An 11,430-nucleotide genomic window follows, 5' to 3' on the forward strand; every position below is an offset into this window, starting at 1 on the left:
AGCAATGTACTAGCAGTGAGCACCTAACATGACAGCTCTTCAGCCTGAGACGGGTCAGATAAATGTTTATAACAAGGCAAGCATGAAAATAAACCTACTCCTAGGCCTATGGCCAGAGAACAGGATGGCAGAATTTGTCCTGTTCCCTCCCAGAGAGGGGCTCTGCAGTGTATTTAAGCAGAGAAATACTCTGCTTGATACATTTGAAAGAAATGTTTTATTTAAGAACTGAGCTTAACGTCTTTCTGGGGGGAGAACTCCCCTGGGTTAATTGGGAAGCTGAACATTTTCAGCTGTTACTCTGCTGTCTCGCACCTCAAAGGAATCTACCAACTTCAAAGCCTCTCAGAAACGTTAACACGCATTGCAGTCCTTACCCCTCCTTTGCAAGGAGGGAAATTGAGGTAGAAGCAGCTCAAACAAGTCCACAGTGAAATCAGCACCCAGCCTCCCTGCAAGATATGGCTGCACTCAGTAGGCGGTGCTCACTCCCACTGATGCTATCCCATCCCACAGGACCTCCAACTCTTCCAGAACAGCCTTTTCCATCTTCCAAAACCTCACAGAATTTATCAAGGTACCCTAAAGCATGCTTTTTTCCTCACCACTCCCATGAAACTGAAAAAGCAGACCTTCCTTCGTACACAGCAACTGTTCATGGCGGAGACAGGAGGGCTCAGCACTCAGGTTCCCCCTCACACCTTTGGGGCGCAAATAACACAATTTCACTGTTCCAAAACACACAGCCCAGCCTTTTCCTTCCTTCTTGTCTCAGTCATCTACTTCACGCTTGTGAATCAAATGAACCACGGCTGCTGCCAACCAGAAATCATTCCAGAAAGAAAAAAATAAAGGGAAAGGATACCGATTCCTGGCAGGAGCAATTTGCCACCAGCTAAGCTGATAGGAAGCACGGAAAGATGGCACAGTGGTACAACTGGAAATGTAGGTGAGGCTCTCAAGCTATGGCACAGCTCTGGGAAGAAGTAACCCCTCTTGACGTGCATCTCTGCACAGGGTAAGTCACTCAAAACCACTTTAACAGCTCCATTCACTGCTGAACATGCCCCGGCCACTCACTTTTCTGCAAACCCACTGGAAACAGCCTGGTGATGTCTGTAGATAGGGCTGATGTGTCCTAACAGTCACACACACTGCAGCTGTGTAAATCCTGTGGCTTAACGAGGAACAGCAGGACATATGGGTGGGTGTTTTCTTTTTGCTGTGCATTTGCCATAGCTGAAGGGTGTTCTCAAAAGGTTCTCAGGAAAAGAGCAAGGCCAGACACCAGACATATGCCAGTGATCTAGCAAAAGCTCTTAAGGAAAGCAGACAGCAGCATGCTGACAATAAATACATACAGGTCTTTGCAGTTATCAAAGTTCAAAAACATCCAGATGTTTTCAGGGCTGTCACAGCCCCAAGTGCCAGGCTCTTGCCTCCAATGCCCCCCAGCCCACTCTTCCTCCAGCTGGGTGGGTGGAGGCTCAGGGATCGAGGGCTGAAAGGACAGCAGGAGCAGAACTGGAAGAAGTAAAAGCCATGAAGCCATGCTACGTGGAGGGAGCTTATACATCTGTAGGCTTAGAAATGACAGCGTACCCAGAAGTATCATCTACCTACAACCATCCGTCTGAGCAACAGCTCTACCTAGTTCTCCTGCCCCTGGTTCTCAGAGACAAACGAAGCAGAGCTCATCTCTCCTTCCTTTTTTTTCTTAAATTTTATTAAGGATTATGCAGCATTAGTCACACAGTTCCTGACATAGGACTCCAGGCAAGTCTTGCTTCTCAGCCGGGAGCAATCTCGTCTGCACCCTCGCCCCAAAACCACCAGTTCTGCTGGCACCCAGCATGGACAGAAAAGCACAGTTAAAACCCTTACGCTCAAGTCTCATCCTTCACAGAAATACCCAGTGCTGCTTCTCTACTTTATACGTTTGGGGTTTTCTTCCCTGAAAACAGCACAAGGCTTTGAGTTTCCATGGCATTCAAATCAATTAACCAGCCAAGCATCTCCAACCGCCCTGTTCTCAGTTCTCCTGATAACTGTTACCATGTAGAGCACACGCACTCCCCAGAAACATCCCGAAGCATCTTTAACAAAGCCATAAATTTTATTGCAAAGCTCGAGCTTTTGCCTCAGCAGAAATTCATCTTACATCAGTTACAAGAAAACAAAACAACCAGACAAACCTGACTGATTAATTCAGGGCAGTTTTAACACAGCAGACATCAGCAGGCATTTTCAAGTCAGCTGCAACCTGCTGAAGCCACAGCCCTCATGCTGGGCAGGACACTTTATCTCAAACAGCTCCCCTTTGCCCCTCTCAATTAAATGGGCTCACTGGCGGGTCTGACACACCTCAGAGCTGGCCACCAAGGAGCAGGGCTGGAGCCTGATAAGCAGCAGGACGATCCCTCCCTGAAAGGGGAGCAGCTGCAGGGGTTTTATCACAAAGCCACAGCACAAAGCTCCCAAGTTTGGATGGTTCTTGTCTGCCTATACTGGAGGAGAAGTTTTTGTCACCACTAAGCTGAAAGCACAGCCTCAAGTCAAACAACTCCAATAGTCAAATCTTCCACAGTTTTCCAAAAGCCTCACTTGACATCCTCCCACTTTCCAACTCCCCCACTCGATCTCACCCCAAGCAGCCTCCACTGGGTCCTTTCACATACGAAGGCGTCAGCACAGAGCTGCCAGGTCACCTCTTGAGCTCCTCAGGGCTGAGCAAATGCAGCCAGAAGGTCTCCAGGCTCAGAAATAAGGGAGCACCCAGAGGAGCTGGCTCCCTGGTGTCGCGACATGAATATCCAGTTGCTTGTAGTTTTTCAACACACATCATAGTAGAGCCCAGCCGGTGCTAAAATTCAAGCAGTCTCTAGTTTCAGCCCATCCACCAGGTCGGTTTGCAGAGCTACAGCAGTTTGAGCACAAGAGGAACTCAGTTCAAGGAAGCTAGGCAGAGACAGCACCCATTGAGCCTGCCGTGGGACTGACACCTTGAGCTTAAGGCAGTCAAAGGGTGAGGCCACCAGGCTCCATTAGCTCAAGCTCCAGATGTGGAGAGCAAACAGGAGAATGGGCTGGGAGTCTCTGGGAGGCCAATGGTGCCAGCACCGGCCCTTCTCCCAGGGAGCTGTGCGATGGGTTGGGACAGCAACAGCTCAGCACTGGCACAGTCACTCAGGCAGTGATGTGGCAATGTGATGGGGATGCAGATGTGGCTCAAAAAAACTTCAGTAAAGCACAGTGCCAGCACAGGGCCACCCCAGCTGTTGTTGCCTTGGCACAAGCAGTTGAGAGGTGATTTAACCGAGGACCAGGGACGTGAGAGCCACCAAGCAAATCAACACTGAGCTGCAGGTTTCCCTGTGAAACTCATGAGGCAAGTCAGCAAGCCAAGAAAATACCAATGCTTTGAAACAATTTTGGCAGCTGTACCTGGTTAGCACTGCAATCGGCACCAGTAAGCACACGCAGAGCTTGTGACCTACTTCTAACTTTACCACCCACATTACATCCTCCCTGGTAAGTCACCTCTGTTCTGGCAGTGATGCTCTCACCGCTGCTTTTGACTCATGAAACTGACAAGGAAGGGAAGAAGCAAGACAGTAGGAACAACTCAACCCAGAGACTACAACCACAGGTTTTCAAGAAACTGAATTTCTGCCTGAAATCCCTAAACACACTGCTCCTTCTCTTACCAACTGCCCTCCTGCCTGCTCTGTACTGAAATCATTGGCAACTCACTGCTGGCACAGATTTGCTGCTGAGATTAGTAGTGATTAAAACAGGGAAGGACATGCTGAAAAATTTCACTTCGGGAAAAGAAAGTCACACAACTATATTAAAACATGAGCAAAAAGCACATAAAATGCAGTTGGAGTAGATGATTGTAGCACTTGGTCCCAACCTTAATGATGCTATGATTCTAAGCATGCCCCTAGCCCACGTGCTGAGTCCCAAGGAACGCGGCTGCTGTGGGGCAGGAGATTTAAGAACCAGAGCTGAGGCTTGATGAAGTCCTGCTGCGTTCCATCTTCACACTGTGTAAAGCTGAATGGTCAGACAGCGCTGGCTCTCGTGCCTGATTTCCAGGATCCAAGCCACAGGGAGAGCTAAAAATATCCCAATTAACCATTCCTTTCCAACGCGGATAATACCCTGCCACTAGAGTATATTATATGACTGCAGACAGGAAGATGCGGTCTGCAAACAAAAAAAAAAGTAGCAAACTGAGAAAAGAACCAGCCAGGAGAGTCACCTCCGAAATCAAGTGCGGGCCACACCACCAAAAAACATGCAGAGGATGTGCTAAATGTGCCAAAACTCTGCTGTGGCTCCAATGCACTCGCAAGCTTTCACCCCGACCTGACACACACACAGTAACGCTTCCGTGCTGTCTGCCCTGCCCTGGTGACACACAGAGCTCATTGGGGACACGTCCCTTTCGAGCCATCTCCCAGCTGTTGGCTGTGCCCTATGTCATCCTGCACGCCACGAGTTAAAGCAGGAAGCCTCCATTTGTGGTACAATCCACGACAAGCAGACTGCTAGGCTCCAAGAGGCAGCACGGCTCCAGAGCCAAGCATTTCTTCACACACGTTTCATAGTGTTTTTTTCCACTACCCAATCTTTACGCTGACATCTACACTTTTAAATACCAGCTGTGGGTAAGTCAGGGGTACGCTGACAGCAGCACACCGGGGAGAACCAGCAAATCCAATCGGTTCAAGGCTGAGCACAGGCTTTATGGTAGAATTACATCTATCTCCCAGGCACGGGGCTGCCATTAATGGAATTAGCAGGCACGCTGCCTCAGCCTTACCGAGGCGGGATGGAGTGGCAGCTGGCCAGCCCCATCCAACTCCATCCACACCGCCTGCCCAGCTTTGCCGTCTGCCCTAATGAGCCCAACGCATGACGAGGACTTGGAACAAAAGAAGAAAACACAAGCTGTCCAGGACAATCAATATCTCTCTAGGAACACCCAGGCCTCGCATCAGCAATCCTTCAGTCTCACTGAGCTCTCAAGCAGCACAGGATGGAAATGCGCGACAGCGGTGCCAGAGCAAGCCCATGGTTGAGGAGCACATCCAGCCATCCCACAACTGCAGAGAGAGCACAAGTCCTGGCATCTGTTCCAAAAGCATTGCAGAAAACACAGAGCACTCCTTCCAAGGCACATCACAGCAAAGCAGCCAAGACTTCACCATGGACACTGCCCTGCATGAGGTTCAGCAAGGCCAAACTCAAAGTCCTACAGCTGGGGAGAAATAACAACATGCACCAGTACAGGTTAGGGGCTGACCTGCTGGGGAGCAGTTCTGCAGAGATGGGGCTGGGTGTCTTGGTTGACCAACAGCTGACCACAGGTTGACCATGAGCCAGCAGTGTGCCCTTGTGGCCAAGAAGGCCAATGGCATCCTGAGGCATGTAAAAAAGAGCATGGCCTGCAGGTTGATGGAAGTAGTCCTCTCCCTCTAGTCCAGGTGAGGCCACATCTGGAGTACTGAGACCAGTTCAGGGTTCCGCAGTTCAAGAAAGATGAGGAACCTCTAGAGGGAGTCCAGTGGAGGATCACAAAGATGTCTGGGGCCTGGAGCATCGCCTATGAGGAAAGGCTGAGAAACCTGGGATAGTTTTCAGTCTGGAGAAGACTGAGAGGGGATCTTATCAGTGCTTACAAATATCGAAAGGGTGGGAGTCAAGTGGATGGAGCTGGGCTCTTTTTAACAATGCCCAGTGATAGAGTGCACTGAGCACAAACTGGAACATAAGAAGTTCCACCTGAACATGAGGAAGAACTTCTTCATTGTGACCGTGACAGAGCACTGGAACAGGCTGCTCAAAGAGGCTGTGGGGTCTCCTGAAGACCTTCCTGTGTAAACCTACTTTAGTAGGGGGTTGGACTTGATGATCTTCCAACCCCTATGATTCTGTGATTCCATCATGCATGAACTATCACATAGCCATGTTGAGCAACATGCATGGCATGACCTTAAATCATCCCTGCACTACCTCAAAAAAGACAAGTAGGAGCACCACAAGCCACCAAAAGCCAACAGAGATACAGCAAGCAAACCTACTGCAAAGCCCAGAGCGCATCACAACTCAGCATCCCTGGGGACAGTTCTTTGCACAAAGTTGCCATAGATTAGGGCTTTTCTTCCCTAGCCACCTGCCAAGAGACTTCTCTGTCACACGCAGGGAGCATGAGTAGAAGACAGAGATTCATCAGCGCTCAGTGTTTGCCTGCATCAGTACATGAGGAACAAATGAGGGAGACTGGGAACGGGGCTGATGAAGCACAGCTGAAGTCAGTGTCCTCGTACCCCACACCTGCACTTGCTCTGCAGCTGCTCTCTGCAGCAAAGGGGGCAGGAAGGCAGGCTGCCTCGTGACAGGAAAAACCCTCGCAGCACTGAGGAGGTGAAACCTCACATCTGAGAGCATTTGTGCAAAGTGCAGCCAACTCACAGCACGAAATGTTTCTTCCAACTCTACGGAGTCCAGCAGACATTTTGCAAAAATAAGCAGGGGAAACACCATGCCTGGCACCTCAGGAAGGTGGGGTTTGCCAGGAGGGATACTCACAAGAACCTCCCTGTTTCTGTGCATTAAAAAAAATAAATAAATAAAAGTGAAGGGCAAGTGCACACGGTCCTGCAGCTCAGTGGGACAGATGTCAAAAAGAGAGGGGGACGACTGAGAAAGGAATGATGCACGTGCAATGCTCTCCAGGCTGGCAAGCCGGGGGAAAGCTCACACGGGGTTAAAATAATGGCTAAGGTAGGGGCTGTCAGAACTGTGAGTCAAGCTCGCAGTCAGTCAGGAAGGCAGGCAGGCTGCGGAGGGGTGTGGTGGCGGTTGTTTGGTCGCTGCCATTTGGGTTTTTTTTGAAGATAAATGTGTTTGCTGGCTGGTCTCCCCTTGGCTGAAACACAAGCAAGAGAGCAGCCCGCAGCCAGGAAAACAAGCAGCGAGAGGCAGGAGGGCTTCTGAAGAGCTGCAAGCGTGCTGCTTGGGCCCTTCAAAGAAAGATGCAACATTAAAAGGGACACGTAAACTTAAACTTCCTAGTGGTGTCGATAAGATAGCATTCAGACCAGACACTGACGTGAGACAAAACCCATCCCCACACCAGAACCTGTCAAGGAAGAGCGATAAACAGCAGAAGAGCGGATCTACACACCGGCGCCGCCCGCAGCACAGCCGCACAGCTCCGGACCCGCTGCCGCTCCCGCAGTCCCGGCGCGGCGCCCGCCCCACGCCGCCGTGCCACACGCCGCCCCGCCGTCCCGCAGCCCCTCGCAGCCGCCACGCGAGAACAGCAGAGAACGCAACGACTTCTCCGCCTCGGAAGACCGCAGCTCCATTCCGGGGGGTTCTCCGCGCGGGGAAAGGGGGATGCGGTGGCAGTACGGCGGGAACCTGGGGAGCGGCAGAGGCGCGCAGAGCCCCCCGCATCCCCCGCCCGGACACCCTCACACACACCGACATCCTCCCGCGCGCCCTCCCCGCACAAAGCCCCGCGATGCTCCGCGCCCCGCCGCTCCTCACCACAGGCGGGCGGCCGGCAGCTCCCAGCCTCGCCGCGCATCCCATCCTCCGGCGCGCGCCCCAACGCCCGGCCCGGCCCGCGCGCTCTTTTGCGCAGGCGCAGTGGGAGGCCGCGCGGGGCCGAGTGTTCCAGGCGAGGTGGCAGCGTCTCGCGAGACGAGAATAGAGGAGGCACGAGACAACTGGACAGACGGGTGGGGAATTAGCTCAAATGGTAGAGCGCTCGCTTAGCATGCGAGAGGTAGCGGGATCGATGCCCGCATTCTCCAGTTTTTCTTTCCTCATTCTATACTCAAGGCACCTTCGTTTACTTCACCTTTCTTGGGCTGGGGGCTGGAGATGGGCGACGTGATCGTAAGCAGTCTGTCCTTATGATCTGTAAATGTATTTTGCTATTAAAAAAAGAAACTTTTTACATATTCATTTAAAAAGGACTCACAGCATTGTAGAAATCATTTAGGATGGAGAAGATCTCTTTGGTTATCGAGTCCGACTGAGCAGTGACAGGTGTACCACTTCTCTAAGGACCACATCTGTATGTCTTCTAAATACCTCCAGGGATGGTGACTCAGCCACTGCCCTGGGCAGCCTGCCGCAATGCCTCACAACCCTCTCCGTGAGGAATTTTTTCCTAATATCCAATCTAACCCCCACCCCCAGTGCAACCTGAGGCCATTACTTCCCATCCTGTTGCTGCTACCCAGGAGAAGACACCCCAACCTCCTTTCAGGTTGTTATAGAGAGCGATAAGGTCTGACCTGAGCCTCCTCCAGACTGAACAATCCCAGCTCCCTCAGCAACTCACCGTCAGAGTTGTGCTCCAGACCCCACACAGCTCCATTGCCCTTCCTCTGGACACGCTCCAGGGCCTCAGTGTTCTTCTTGAAGTGAGGGGCTCAACACTGAACATAGCACTCGAGGTTCGGCCTCACCAGTGCTGAGTACAGGGGGAGGATCAGCTCACACAAACAGGCTTTGCAGGGCCACGCTGCACTGCCACGATCTTCTTGGACAGTTAGGGCAGTGCTGTACCCCGGCTGAGGACCATGTGCACTTTTCCTCCTGCAGGTTGTAACCACACTCTTTGAAAATCATTCTGTCCTCACCACCCTTCTTTTTAAGCAGCAAAGCCACGCAAATAGGACGGATCCCAGCAAAAACAACCAGGTTAAAAGAGGATGCATTTCTGCGAAGTGATCGTTTTGTATAAATTTCCATGGATTCTCAGTGGAGAGAGACTGCTTTGCTGACACCTCCCAGCCCCTTCCAGAAGATAACAGCCAGACTGAGGTCTGAAAGGCAGATGAATGGATGGAGGTGAAGAGTTTGTTCTCATCTTTTAAGAGTGATTTATATTGAGGATTTGGAGTCCCGGACAAACTCATGCAATAACCAGCTGTCACTGCAGCAGTCTTCAAAGCTGTATGAATGGTTCAAATACTCGTGTGCAGCAGGATTTAATGGGAACTTGAGATCTGTCACAGACCCCTCTTTCATCAGCTGCTGCACAGCCGATGTAAGGAGACTCCAAGGCGAAATATGGGTGTATTTATGGTCTGATTCTCTCTTTCCCCCACTAGCTGCAAAGAACAGCTTCACTCATTCACACGCTTCAGCCCTGGACCTTTGTCCCCTGGGTGACTGCAGCCCCGAGAGCCCGAATGTGCACAGCTGGGGCTGCACCGCCCTCTGCAGCTCGGCTGCTGCTGTGCTGAGCAGCTCCTCCATCAGCTCAGAGCTCTGGAGCCTCTCTCGTTAACTAACAGCATGCTTCTTGTCCAGCCAAGCAGTGACCATAGCCAGGAACTGTACGCCTTAGGACAATATATTGCACAAATACTCAAAGCACTATTTCCTTATAACAACCCTCACCCCCAAAATAAACGCAGTACGAAACAAAGAGAGCAGCTTCTCTATTACAAGAACAAGACGACCACATCAGAGAGCCAAACCATTCCTCCTAATGGCTTTCTTGTGGGAATCTCTGCTGAGCCGTCACAGCACAGAGCTACCATATGTTTGCACACATGCAGCTGGGGAGCGTTTGCTCCCATTTGTCAGGAGCTCAAAGCTTGCAACCCCAGGCCACTTGCTTGCCAGCAGCATGTGCTGATCGACCTCCCCTGTGCTGTTCCTGTGGCACTGTGGCTCTGAGTCCTGGTATCAGATTCTCCACCCCGGCTCCACAGATGCTGGGGCTGCTTTTTCCCTTCCAAGAGCTTTATCAGCCTGCTGGCTCTTGAGGAATGGCCCGCGTTCTGCATTTCCTCCCCCCACAAATCTTCACAAGCTCTAGGAACAAATGGCTCTCAGGCAGAAGGACGGGTTGACAGAGAGAGGAAGTGCCAACGGCCAAACCTGGGCTCTGAGTGTGACAGATGGGGCTGAGTGCATTCCTACAACTTGCTGCCACAACTCATGGTTTGCTGGTAGGCTTCACACGGTCAAGCTAGCAAAAGAGCTGTCATTACGCTGAAAATTCTAATGTTTTTAATTGCAATTAAGCGCACGCACAAAGGCATGGTGAGAGCGGAGAGGACAGAATGGCAGAGTGCTGGAGGGCAGAAAGACAGAGCTTTCAGCTTATGCTAATGAGTTTAATTCTGAGACAATTTAAGTAGCCGTCTGGATTGCTTGCTCTAGGTCATGTGCATATGGACATCAGCTTTAATATAAAGTCATCTTAAATGCAGAGATGTGTCCTGACCTCTCCAGGACACAGGGCTGCCCTATGCCCATGGAATCATAGAATGACTTGGGTTGAAAGAGACCTCAAAGATCATCTAGTTCCAACGCCCATGGATAGCGGTGTGCTCTCCTTAATGCCAGCCTAAAGAAGAGAGAAACCCAGCTGGGAGGCAGGTGTGCACCATTCCTCCAGGGTGTATTGTATCCTGTGAGTGGGATACCCTGTCTGCTGCAGAAATGCCATTTGATTGTTCCCAAGATGCCCCCAGTTGTCCCCACAGTGAAGTCAGCCAAGGGGGCAAAGGGGTTTCTGGCTCTGCAAGCAGATCTCCAGCAGTGTGCACTTACTGTGTTCCTGTACAGCTCTGTGTTTTGCTCTCTCCACACTGTGTGTAGAGATGACAATAAGATGCAATTTCAGAGCACTGTTGCAGCCTCTTCTACAGACTCCCTTATGCTCGTAGCCTTCCTGCCAGGCGAAAAAAGCCATCCCCCACTGCCTGCAGCATCCTTCCCCACCCAACTTCTGTTAGCCACCTGCTGGTTGCCTTGTGCCATCTCAAAGCCACGCATCCTCTTATCCCTTACATGATTCCTCATGCCCCAGCTCAGACAAACTCAGACCTTGGGAGCAAAGAGATGAGAAAAGAATGCAAAACAAGGCTGCAGGCTTGCTGTGCTGTTATCACACTCACACGGGGCTGTCCATGCAGCCACTCTCCTGCCCCTACAGGAATCCGATGACCCAAGGCTGCAGGCCAGAGGACAGCCCGGTGTGAAGCATGGCTCCTGGCACAGGTGGCAGGGACAAATGGCCATCCATGAACATTAAACTGCCTCTGTGACCATTGGGTTTTGTGGGAAGCTCACTCTGGCACCATTGCCAGACCACATCCTGCTGCGACCACTGCCAGCCTTTGGAATTTGCAGTGAAACAGGGCAGTGATCATTGGTGCCACCCATTCTGCAGTCCATCTACACCAAGGAGGAAAAACACAACCACAACGCAACAACGCCCTTCTCCCTCTAGCAGATACCATGGGCACAGCAGAGGTTGCATAGTAACAGCAGAAGGAAAGCATCTGCCTGCCTGCCACGCAGACCTGAGCAGAGAGGTATGTATCAGCATGCCACCAGGCCTGGGAGCTCCTTAAAATTTCCCTTTTGCTTTTAGCG

General features: G+C 51.4%; 1 protein-coding gene and 1 non-coding gene across 6 annotated transcripts in view; one reads left to right on the forward strand and one right to left on the reverse strand.

Moving 5' to 3' along the window:
• The window catches only part of LOC128086359 (USP6 N-terminal-like protein), a 66,955-nt gene extending 59,254 nt beyond the window's left edge, over positions 1–7,701 (reverse strand). For 4 of the 5 annotated variants that reach the window (XM_052694929.1, XM_052694921.1, XM_052694924.1 and 1 more), the window contains exon 1: positions 7,567–7,701. The gene's annotated coding sequence lies outside the window, so the exon portion shown is untranslated. The remainder of the gene's footprint in view (positions 1–7,566) is intronic. The other variant, XM_052694927.1, reaches the window with a different exon arrangement.
• A 61-nt stretch (positions 7,702–7,762) lies between these two features.
• On the forward strand, positions 7,763–7,835 carry TRNAA-AGC (transfer RNA alanine (anticodon AGC)). Its single transcript has one exon. It is a non-coding gene; the product is annotated as a tRNA-Ala (tRNA).
• Positions 7,836–11,430: the final 3,595 nt, after the last annotated feature.

The sequence above is a fragment of the Tympanuchus pallidicinctus genome, unplaced genomic scaffold (genome assembly GCF_026119805.1).
Source record: "Tympanuchus pallidicinctus isolate F22 unplaced genomic scaffold, pur_lepc_1.0 scaffold3, whole genome shotgun sequence".
NCBI lineage: Eukaryota > Metazoa > Chordata > Aves > Galliformes > Phasianidae > Tympanuchus > Tympanuchus pallidicinctus.